This window comes from Lithobates pipiens, unplaced genomic scaffold (genome assembly GCF_037356315.1).
Source record: "Lithobates pipiens isolate NorthernLeopardFrog02 unplaced genomic scaffold, aLitPip1_a1.2 Scaffold_8, whole genome shotgun sequence".
NCBI classification, from domain to species: Eukaryota; Metazoa; Chordata; class Amphibia; order Anura; family Ranidae; genus Lithobates; species Lithobates pipiens.
The window spans coordinates 250,634,372-250,646,084 of record NW_027507903.1 but is presented as its reverse complement, the minus strand read 5'-3'; the positions used below and the strand labels follow the sequence as shown (position 1 = coordinate 250,646,084).

Below are 11,713 nucleotides of genomic sequence, written 5' to 3'. Positions count from 1 at the left end.
TTTTTTTACGCTCAAACATTAGGCCCATGGAAGCCTGCCTTTTTGCAGAAAAACGTGAGCTTGGCGTGATGGAAGGTGGAGTGGAGGACAATTGTGAGGAGAGAGGAGAAGGAGAAGTAGAAGACGAGGCTGGACGGTGAGAGCCTGGAGTGTGGCTTTGTGTGTTCCGTTGCTCCCATTCGGCTCGGTGATGGCTGCTCATGTGCCTTCTTAAGGCGGTCGTCCCTAGGTGAGTGTTGGGCTTACCGCGACTAATGCGTTGACTGCAAAGATTGCAGATGGCAACGCTGTTGTCAGCAGCGGATTTGTTAAAAAAAGCCCACACTGCGGAGCCATGTGCCGGTGTCCTGGGAGCGCCAGATGTGACTGTACATGGTCGATGACTCGCTCCTGATACATTTGCAGTCTGCTTTGTCCCTCCTGTGCAATGTAAGTTATTCCTGCTTATTCTCCCTATCTGCTGGTCCATATCTCCCTCTGAACTCCCCTCCTCTTCCTCTCTTGTGGGCACCCACATGACATCACTAGACACGTCATCATCGACGTCACCTTCCCCACCGCTATAAGTAGAGATCTCGGAGTAGGCAGCAACACCGGGGACCAACCTCCTCCTTGGGCTGATCTGGGTACTGTCGTCAGACTGCTGAGTAGCGGTTGTTGCTACCTCCTCTTCCTGATCCAATACCAAGAGTGGCTGCGTATCAGAAATGTCTTGATATGGATCGGAAAATAATTCCTGTGACTCAAGCGGAAGGTATGTGGTGGTGGTGGTGGTGTTGTTGGTGGTAGTGTCTTTGGGGGTGCACATAGCAGAGAGTGAAGAAGAGGGTGCAGATCGAGAGGATGAGGAGGGTGCAGAAGAGTAAGGCTGAGTGAGCCACTCAACCAAGTCTGGTGCGTCCTTTAAAGTAATTGAACGCACCTTCTGCAACTTCCCACTTTGGCTCAAGGCTGTTGCTTCTGCCCTGCCCCTACCACCACTGCGGAAGGGCCTGCCTCTTCCTCTGCCTGTCATTTTTTAAATGACCCTGTGACAAAACTCTCAGTCCCTATACCGATGAAGGACTGCTGCAGTATAGGGCAGCGGTCAGCAGTAGTGCACCTCAACCCTATGTATTGTGGACCTATACCAGTCCTTATAGAATAGCAGACTGTACCTCACTCAACCCTATGTACTATAGCACCCTACACCAGGTTATTACCAGTCCTTATACGGACCTTTGTGGAACAAGTAGGTTGTGTGTGAGTAATTAGCAGACTGTACGACAGTCCCTATACCGATGAAGGACTGCTGCAGTATAGGGCAGCTGTCAGCAGTAGTGCACCTCAAACCTATCTATTGTGGACCTATACCAGTCCTTATAGAATAGCAGACTGTACCTCACTCAACCCTATGTACTATAGCACCCTACACCAGGTTATTACCAGTCCTTATAAGGACCTTTGTGGAACAAGTAGGTTGTATGTGACTGATTAGCAGACTGTACGTCAGTCCCTATACTGATGAAGGACTGCTGCAGTATAGGGCAGCGGTCAGCAGTAGTGCACCTCAACCCTATGTATTGTGGACCTATACCAGTCCTTATAGAATAGCAGACTGTAGCTCACTCAACCCTATGTACTATAGCACCCTACACCAGGTTATTACCAGTCCTTATAAGGACCTTTGTGGAACAAGTAGGTTGTGTGTGACTGATTAGCAGACTGCAGCAGAAGGGCAGCAGTCAAGTATAATATTCTTTCTATATTTGGAAGAAAGATTATTATACGTGTACAAGCCTATTACCATACCACTGATACCAGTCCTGAAAATAACCTTTGTGGACCTAATATAGTAACAGCTACTGATTAAACTGACCCTCACTGCTTCACACACAGCTTCCTGCCTGTCCCTATATAAACTGACAAAACAGAGGCTACTGGAACAATAACTGGAATAGCACTTTTGTGGACCTGATAGTAACAGCTAATGACTAAACTGACTGTCCCTGCAGCACACACCGTCCTGTCCCTTTCTCTAAACTGACAAAAGACACTTAGGCTGCTGCAACAATCAGTAGCACAGCAAACCTATATCCTGAACTACACCTAACACCTATACCAGTCCTGAAAAGAACTTTTGTGTACCAAATAGCTAGCGATTTGGGTCACTGCAATCTCTCCCTGCTCCACACAGCAACCTCTCCCTATAGTGACAGAAGAAAGAATGTAAAATGGCCGCTGGATCGGGTCTATTTATAAGTTAGGGGGAATGTCCAAGTGTCCATGTGCTGTAATGTCTCAATTGGCTGTCCTGTACCCCATGATGGATGTGTCATCATAGGTCAAAGTTCTTTTACACAGTAAACACGGAAGTCCGCCGGGCGAACGGCGCAAATAGTCCGCCGAACGGGCGGACCGCGAACAGCCGAAATTTGCCGCGAAACGACCGCCGGGCGAACCGTTCGGCCATCACTAGTGGAGACAGAAGATGGATGGATTTTCTGCGCTGGACGGGGAGATCACCCGTCGCTGGATTAGATTAGCCATCGCTGGACCCCGGAGAGATGATCATCCGTCTCTGGATAGCAAGAGTGGATTACCACCACTGGAATCTTTTTTTAATTTTTTGAAAATTTTTAATAAAGGACTTTTTCAAAAGTGTTTGTCTTTTTTTTTCAAATAACAATTTATTTAGTTTTCGTGGTCGCATAACAAAAGTAATAGTACAGGCATACAGCAATGGTAACATGGCTTCCAAAACACAGGAGGCCCATTGTAAATGGACAGTGCAGAAGAATACAGTACCGGGAAATGCAGCGGGATCAGACCAACCGACCCAGGGTGCACAGCAGGACGGAAGACACCAAAAGTCAGTTATCCGTGCTGGAAACCAAAAGGCCACCCAGGGCCTGCTGCCTAGCTTATATGCCAAACTTAAAACAAAACAAGGACCATCAGTAGTATGAGCGAGAAGAGTGGAAAAGAGAAGAGGAGAGAGAAGGAAAGAAAGAGGGAAAGACATAGAAAAGGGAATAGAGTGCCAACGGTCCACATCACCATGTCCACACCGGTGCACCATCAATCCTCCAGCAGCCGCCATCTCCCCCAGACCAGGTCATGCTCCTCAAGCCTGTCCCTCACCCTGGCAGTCATTTTCTCCATGAGCTCAACATCCTTGATCCTGGAGTAAAGGGCCTCCCTAAACGGGGGCAATGGATTTTTCCAGTTAAGGGCTATCAGGCAGCGGGCCGCTGTCAGGATGTGCCTAAGGAGCTTCCGGCCCGGCCTAGTCAGAGCGGGTTGGGACAGGCCCATCAAGAAAAATTTGGGGGAGTGGGGTACAGGAATGTCGAATAGACGCTGGAGCAGCCTACGAGTCGTAAGCCAGTATGGGGCAATCAGGGGACAGGCCCAGTAGATATGGAACAGGGAGCCCCGCTCCCTCAGACATCGCCAGCAGCGATCCGAGGTAGAGGGGTATATCCTGTGGAGAATATCCGGGGTCTGGTACCAGAAGAAAATAATTTTGTAGTGTTATGGATTGTTTAATACTTTGATTAAATGACTATTTTCTATTATGTCAAGATATATGCTGAATCTCCTTACTCAAAATGCCTCACCTAGAGACCCCCCTCCCATCGGAGAGAGTCCAGGTGTCCACAAGCCATCAGCAGAAAACCTGGATGAAACTGGCCAGGACCCCTTAGATAAGGGTCCTCCAATCTCTGCTTGACAGCACAGAATACACCTGAGATGATGCTTTGCAAACAATGAGTCATCTTCTACTATAAAGGGGCTGTATGCCCAGAACAATAAAGGAAGCTTTTTCACTGAACAGTGTGTGTCAGCGTACTTCTTCTAAACATGCATGCATGGACACTTGAATTAGAAAAGGTGCAGATAACTCGGCCAGAGATTTGTCTGGGATCCAAAACAGCTTGGCAGCTCAACGTGAGGCTCTCGGGTTGCGAACCGGAGGAACAGCCGACCAAGAGGCCACTGAGGAGGAATCACCACAGGAGGGACAGAGACTGATCAACTCTGAAAATACAGTAAGATATCACATTCATATCTTGCTAGTATATCCCGTTCCCGTGTGGGTCCGTCTCTGTGTCCGCGTCGGCTGCCGAAGGTCGCCAAAAGACAGGTAATACTTGCCCGAGGTCCATTATATGAACCTGTATTCCCATTATCTGCAGCCTGTAAGAACATTGTGTTGTTGTATTGTACGAGTCTGTGTTGTTGTATTGTATGAGTCTGTGTTGTTGTGTTGTATGGGTCTGTGATAAATGATGTATGATGTTGAAAGAGATTGGCACACAGCTGGGTCCCAGCTGACCTGGACATACTCCTTTGGTACCGGTGTTAGTGCGGTGTAGCACTTCATCCAGAAGGGGGTGTCAGGGACAGGGACAAACTCCTTTGGTACCGGTGTTAGTGCGGTGTAGCATTTCACCCAGAAGGGGGGCGTCAGGGACATGGACAAACTCCTTCGGTACCGGTGTTAGTGCGGTGTAGCATTTCACCCAGAAGGGGGGCGTCAGGGACATGGACAAACTCCTTCGGTACCGGTGTTAGTGCGGTGTAGCATTTCACCCAGAAGGGGGGCATCAGGGACAGGGACAAACTCCTTTGGTACCGGTGTTAGTGCAGTGTAGCATTTCACCCAGAAGGGGGGTGTCAGGGACGTGGATAAACTCCTTTGGTAAAGGTGATGGTGTGGTAAAGCACGTCACCCAGAAGGGGGCGTCAGGGACGCAGGTAGCGTGGCTGTGTGGTTGTTATAATTCAAGCATACACATCTATTACAAATCATACAAATGTCATGTTATAATTGTGTTTGTGGATTGATGTTCAGCATTTTTGAAGGTGGTTGGAAGGTCAATTGGGTCTATAGAAAGTGAATGTAGAAAGAGTGGACAGGAACCGATAAGGTGTCCTGAACAAGTGGGAGATTTAGAAGAAACAGAGGGAAGTGAAAATTTGAGGATCTCATTGTTGAATATTAACTGCTGTACATATCTGTCTGTTAAATGTCTTGTTGAGGGAAGTGAGTGGTCACGCACTACCCGACCCCTATTCTGTGGCCGTCTCGGACGGGCAGAACCGTGACTGAGTCTACGTTTTGGGAAGACGCACCAGGGGCGACCCAGGTGGCAGTCGAGCATTGTAGACAAAACCTCTCTCTGTCGTACTATCTGTTTTGTCCTCGTTAACTTGAGATTGGGATATAGTCTGAACCGGTACCAGGTGACGAATAGAGGAATTGCCAGACCCTTTCAGAATCCAAGGCAACCTCGTGACCCGTCTAAAATCCTGAGCAGACACATAAATATCCCAGTCATCAAGACAGAAAATAATGGGGCAGAAATTGGTTAAGCCAGGGAAAGGGAAACTCTCTCTCGAGAGAGGGAGGAATTATGTTAAGAAAGCAAAAAAATTAGTGAAGATTTGTAGCGTCACCATTCCTCCAGGGGGTAGATTGCAGCCGGAGGAATGGTGAAAATACTGCAGGAAAAATGAGAGATGTTACCTGACAATGGTTTACTGAAAACTGCAGAAGCCTAGTATAATGTGTGCAATATTGAAATTTATTTGAAAGTATGCAATATGATGAAACTTTAGTTATGAGCCTGTCAACATTTTTATAATGCATATCACTGATGGGTCTAGCAAAATAGAATTATATCAGGCTATGCATATGTTTGAGAAGTATCTCTGAGTTAAAAGAAAAATAAGCCTGAAGACTCATTTTTTGAGCATGGCAGAGCATTCTGCAGCTGTGCTCCTCACCCCCATCCTTACTCTTCACTGCAAGGAGTGAGGTGCCCCTCCCTTCACATCCCTGTGTGAGAGACTGTCTGTAGGGATGTTAATGGTTGAAAGGCTGTGATATTACTGGTATAATGTGATGTTTGCATGTGTGGGATATACAGGACCGGTTGATTTAGTTATTCTAGCAGGCTAGAATATTAAAGGAATTTTGCAAGTTGAGAAAACAGTAGTTAGACAATGAAACAGTACAAAAGAGAATATATGTTTAGAATGGATGTTATGAAGAAATATGCAAATGTAAATGAAAGAAAAGGCTGAGAATGTTTTGATTACTTTAAATGTAGCAAAGACCACTCACAGGAAACAATAGAAGAGATGGAGAGTTTTCTGCAGGAAAACGAGTCTCCTGATGAAAGTTGCCGAGTAATAGGCAGTGGAAAAAACCCTACTTAGCAGTAATAAGAAATCTAGTCAGTTTATGTGAAATTAAAGCTGGAGACGCTTACTGGCCCATCATGGAGAAAAGTCTCTGTGATGCAAGGATTGTCGATGACAATACCTTTAATTCTGGTGTGGAATTCTGTGAGTAGCTGTGCGAGTGGGCGGAGGGCAGACTGGCTGATCAAACTACAAGTATCCAAGATGTTACTCAAGACAAAACGGAGTCAGTAGGAAAGTTTTACACCGGACTGTCACAAGTTTTTTTCAGATTTGGTATTCATCACCCATAATATGGCACACAGTCAGATGCTGTCTTCAGCCTTTGTGGCAGGCCTCAAGGAGTCAATCTGAAAAGGCCTCACCATGGCCCAACCGGAGTACTGTGTGCAGCAGCAACAATATCAAAACCCTGGACATCCCACCTCGGAACACCAGGATCTCCTATGCTAGGAATTGGGCAAGCCTGTGTCACTAACCCATGTCAGGGCAATCTCTTCAAAGAACTCAGAAGGCCCATTAGCGAGGGTTACCCTACCCATTGAGGGACATCCAACCACTTTCCTAAGTGGCACAGGTGCAGCCAGAAGCGTGATTAGAGAAGAGGATTTACTTGACCACTCATACCTTTTTGATATTGACATATCTTGTGTGGACATAGGTGGAACTCCCAGAACTAACCCATTGACCAGCCCCCTACAAGTTGGAAAGTACCCAGACCTTCTGGCTCAATTCTTTGTCTCTTCCACCTGTCCACTCAATCTCTTGGGAGCAGATGTACTGTCCAGACTTCAGGCTTCTATTGTCTTCTTTGAAGATGGATCTATTACTGTCTCTTCTCCACTGGACATTAAGGACATTTCCGCTATGGTCCACAGGAGCTGAGGATGTAGGACACTTAAAGGTGCCACCAGTCATGGTGCTGTTGAAACTTGGAGCTCCCCTGCCCTGGAAACCCTCTAAAGTTATCCCAATCTGCAAATCTATTTCACAGCATGTCAAAGCCCTCATGTCCAATGGTGCCCTGATACCCTGTATATCTCCATACAATACACTTCTGTTCCCTGTGAAGAAGAGAACCCCCAAGGCAGAACCAGACATGTACAGAATGGTCCAGGATCTCCGAGCAGATAATGAAGCTACGGTCCGGATGCCTCCTTACTGATGCAACCCCTTTATGATGGCCTGAAGTCTGAGCCCTTCCAAATGTCCTCAGAGGCAATATCCAACTTGGAGGCCCCCAAACAAGTCATTTCATCAGCTCCGGTTTTAGGGCTCCCAGACTACGAAAAAACGTTCAAGCTCTTTGTATCCGAACGTCTGGGACATTGCTGCCATACTCAACCAGATCCAGCGGAAAATCTGTCCACTGCCAGACATTTGAGACTCCAATGTTCCCTCCTTCTACCGGACAACATTACTCTATTACATTGTCAAACACTGAACCCTTCAACCCTTTTTCCACTTCCCGAGGGGGGAATAGAGGAGCCACCCCATGACTGTTTTCAATTAATGCGACTGGAAACCACACATATTCCCAATGTGAGTGAAATACCCCTGCATAATTCAGACCTAAGACGGTTCTACAAGCTGAAGCCTTACCACCGGGGATGTCTGCACAGGAGACAGAGCTGCAAGCACTCACTATAGCATATAAACTGGCAGAGGGAAAAAGAGCCAACATTCATACAGACTCAAGATATGCTTTTAGCATTGGCCATGACTTTGGTGTTATCTGGAAGGCCAGAGGATTCCTGACAACTGCAGGAGCACTTGTGAAACACAGTCCAGCTATCAATGACCTGATGGACGCCTTACTTCTCCCAACCCAAGTGGCTATTTTGAAAGTAAAAGCACACGGCAAACTGAACTCGAAGGAAGCCAGAGGCAATCATCTAGCAGATTCAACTGCCAAACAGGTAGCCAGCGGTCCATGAGAAGTGGAAAGTAGAGTGGTAGAAGACCACCCCGTGCTTGCCCTACAGACTGTCCCAGTGGACAGAGTTTATCTGAAAGAACTACAAGAAGCAGCAAGTCCGGATGAGAAGGAAAGCTGAAAGCAGAGGGGAACAACCCTCAAGGATGGACTATTCTAGTGCAACAAGAAGCCTTGCTTACCCAGGAATATGTACTCGGGTGTGGTACAATGGGCACATGGAGCTGCCCATCTGTCAAAGACTCTTATGAATGTAGCTTCAGGAATCACTCCACTGACTAGCAACGTCTGTAAGTCATGCACCATTTGTGCAAAGTGTAACCCGGGATGCACAGAGAAGATGCCGCAGAAACGCCTGGCAAAGCCCTTGTACCCTTTCCAGCGAATACAAATTGACCACATCCAAATACCAAAGATTGGATGATATGAGTACACCTTAGTTTCACACAGCCTACCACCCCCAGAGTACCGGGAAGGTAGAAAGAATTAATGACACATTAAAGACTTGAATGTTAAAAATGGCCCAAGAGACTGGTATGCATTGGCTGGACAGCCTGCCCATTGCCCTGTTCAGCATCAGATACACACCAAGGGGAGAACACTCCCCTACCCCCTTATGAGATTTTGTTTGATTTAGCCCCTAGACTTGGTTGTTATTTTCCACAGTTATAACTGCAGTTTGATGTATTGACTAATTATGTAACCGCATTATCACGAGAATTAACCCGCATATGTGTCCAGGTGTTTTCTTCCATTCCAGATCCTGAATTAGATACAGGAACACACCAACTACTACCTGGAGATTGGGGGCTGGTAAAGACATTTGTAAGAAAAAGGTCTCTTGAACCCAGATATGATGGTCCCTTCCAGGTGCTGCTGACCACAAGCAAATCTGTAAAGTTGGCTGGGAAAACACTTGAATCCGCCCCTTCCACTGTAAGAAAGTCCCAAGTCCGGAGGACAAGACATTGACTGCACCATGATGTCTACATTGTATATCCTTTTTCTGTTAAATCTGGTGAGGGCCCAACAGGTGGCTATCACTAAGAGGAACGCTCCTGAGGGAAGTTTTCACCCACATGTGTATATAGATGCCATAAGGGTCCTGAATGAATTTAAAGCCCGAGACCAAGTAAAGGCAGGTTTTAAGTCTTCGATTCCCATAATCACTGTCAACAAAAATGTAGACTGTATAAATTACATATATTACAACCAGCAATGGTTTGTAAATTACACCAGAGATGCCCAGCAGGGGATTGCTGACCAAGTAGCACCCACATCTTACATGACATTTCAGAATAGGATGGCCTTGGACATAATAGAAGGTACAGGGACATGCTATACATACATACATACATACATACCTGACAACACCGGTCCAAATGGTAAGGTCACCCTGGCCATCAAATGTTGGAAAGCCTATCAGTAGAGCTGAAGAAGAATTTGGGTATAGATCAGCCAAGAGACCAGTGGTTTGGGTGGTTGGCAGAAGACCTTGGCTCGGATAGGTACTGTAATACTAGTTATTCTGGTCTTTCTAGCTACTATAGTATGTTATGTTATTCCATGTGTAAAGAAATTCCTAGGCAAACAGTTGACCAAGCGACCCCAGTGATGATGCAGCAGGATGCAGAAGATGAGGACTATAAGAAGCCCTATGCCCCATTACAGTCCCTCCCCATATCTACAAATTATAAGATCATTCAGCCATAGGGATAGCATCTGACTTCCACATGTGCAAAGACTGTGGCAAGGGGGGTGATGGGCTAGCCATCAACCGTCTAACGTACAGCAAGAAAAAAGTTCCAAGGCACATGAGGACAGATGAGTTAGACCACCTACTAGGGACAGAATAAGAAATAGACATTTCAAGGGGGACTGTTATGGATTGTTTAATACTTTGATTAAATGACTATTTTCTATTATGTCAAGATATATGCTGAATCTCCTTACTCAAAATGCCTCACCTAGAGACCCCCCCTCCCATCGGAGAGAGTCCAGGTGTCCACAAGCCATCAGCAGAAAACCTGGATGAAACTGGCCAGGACCCCTTAGATAAGGGTCCTCCAATCTCTGCTTGACAGCACAGAATACACCTGAGATGATGCTTTGCAAACAATGAGTCATCTTCTACTATAAAGGGGCTGTATGCCCAGAACAATAAAGGAAGCTTTTTCACTGAACAGTGTGTGTCAGCGTACTTCTTCTAAACATGCATGCATGGACACTTGAATTAGACCAGGTGCAGATAACTCGGCCAGAGATTTGTCTGGGATCCAAAACAGTAGAAATTCTCTTTGTACAATGATAAGACTTCTGCGGAAACCAGGAGGCTATGGCCCGCAGCTGAGTGGCCTGGTAGTAGGTGTTTGTCTTTTTTAACATTCTTTTACACTTTCTTTATGAAATGGTAGGGGTACTTTTGTACCCCCTTACCATTTCAAACAGGGGGGGTGGGATCTGGGGGTCCCCTTGTTAAAGGTAGATTCTGATAAGCCCCCCGCCCACAGACCCCCACAACCACCGGCCAGGGTTGTGGGGATGAGGCCCTTGTACGGTTCAGGAGGGGGGCACTCTCTCGCCCCCCCTTTTCCTGCGGCCTGCCAGGTTGCGTGCTCGGATAAAGGGTCTGGTATGGATTTTAAGGGGGGCCCCCACTCCATTTTTTTTTTAAATTTGGCATGGAGTTCCCCTTAAAATCCATACCAGACCTGAAGGGCCTGGTAATTGAATTTGGGGGAACCCCACGCTTTTTTTTTTTATCAATGACTTCTCTGTATTACGGGGAGCCGACAATTCATTATAGCCGCGAGTGATTTTAAATGACTTTTTTTCCTGCAGAAATGACACTTTGTGCAGGGACAGTTCTAAGTACAGGAAACATGCGCCCCTTCACAGGCATACTATACATGTATCTGGATGTGACACGGGGAGATGGGGGTAGTGGAAATGCCTTTGGTGTAGAATAAAGGAGTTTGTATCTGGATGTGACATGGGGAGATGGAGGTAGTGGACATGCCCTTGGTGTAGAATAAAGGAGTGTGTATCTAGATGTGACACGGGGAGATGGAGGTAGTGGACATGCCCTTGATGTAGAATAAAGGAGTGTGTATCTGGATGTGACACGGGGAGATGGAGGTAGTGGACATGCCTTTGGTGTAGAATAAAGGAGTGTGTATCTGGATGTGACACGGGAAAGGAGGTAGTGGACATGCCCTTGGTGTAGAATAAAGGAGTGTATCTGGATGTGACACGGGGAGATGGAGGAAGTGGACATGCCTTTGATGTAGAATAAAGGAGTGTGTATCTGGATGTGACACGGGGAGATGGAGGTAGTGGACATGCCTTTGGTATAGAATAAAGGAATGGGTATCTGAATGTGACACGAGGAGATGGGGGTAGTGGACATGCCCTTGGCACGTATGTAGTTATATTTATAATAGAAGAACTTTGTCTAGGACGGGTGCAGTATTACAAAGCCACTACAGCCCAGCCAGAGCATAACGCAGCTCCTCGTTAGTATAGTGGTAAGTATCCCCGCCTGTCACGCGGGAGACCGGGGTTCGATTCCCCGACGGGGAG

The 11,713-nt window shown here is 46.7% G+C and overlaps 1 non-coding gene across 1 annotated transcript; it reads left to right on the top strand.

Annotated features, from left to right (window-relative positions):
- The first annotated feature begins 11,641 nt into the window (after window positions 1–11,641).
- On the top strand, window positions 11,642–11,713 carry TRNAD-GUC (transfer RNA aspartic acid (anticodon GUC)). The gene has a single exon. It is a non-coding gene; the product is annotated as a tRNA-Asp (tRNA).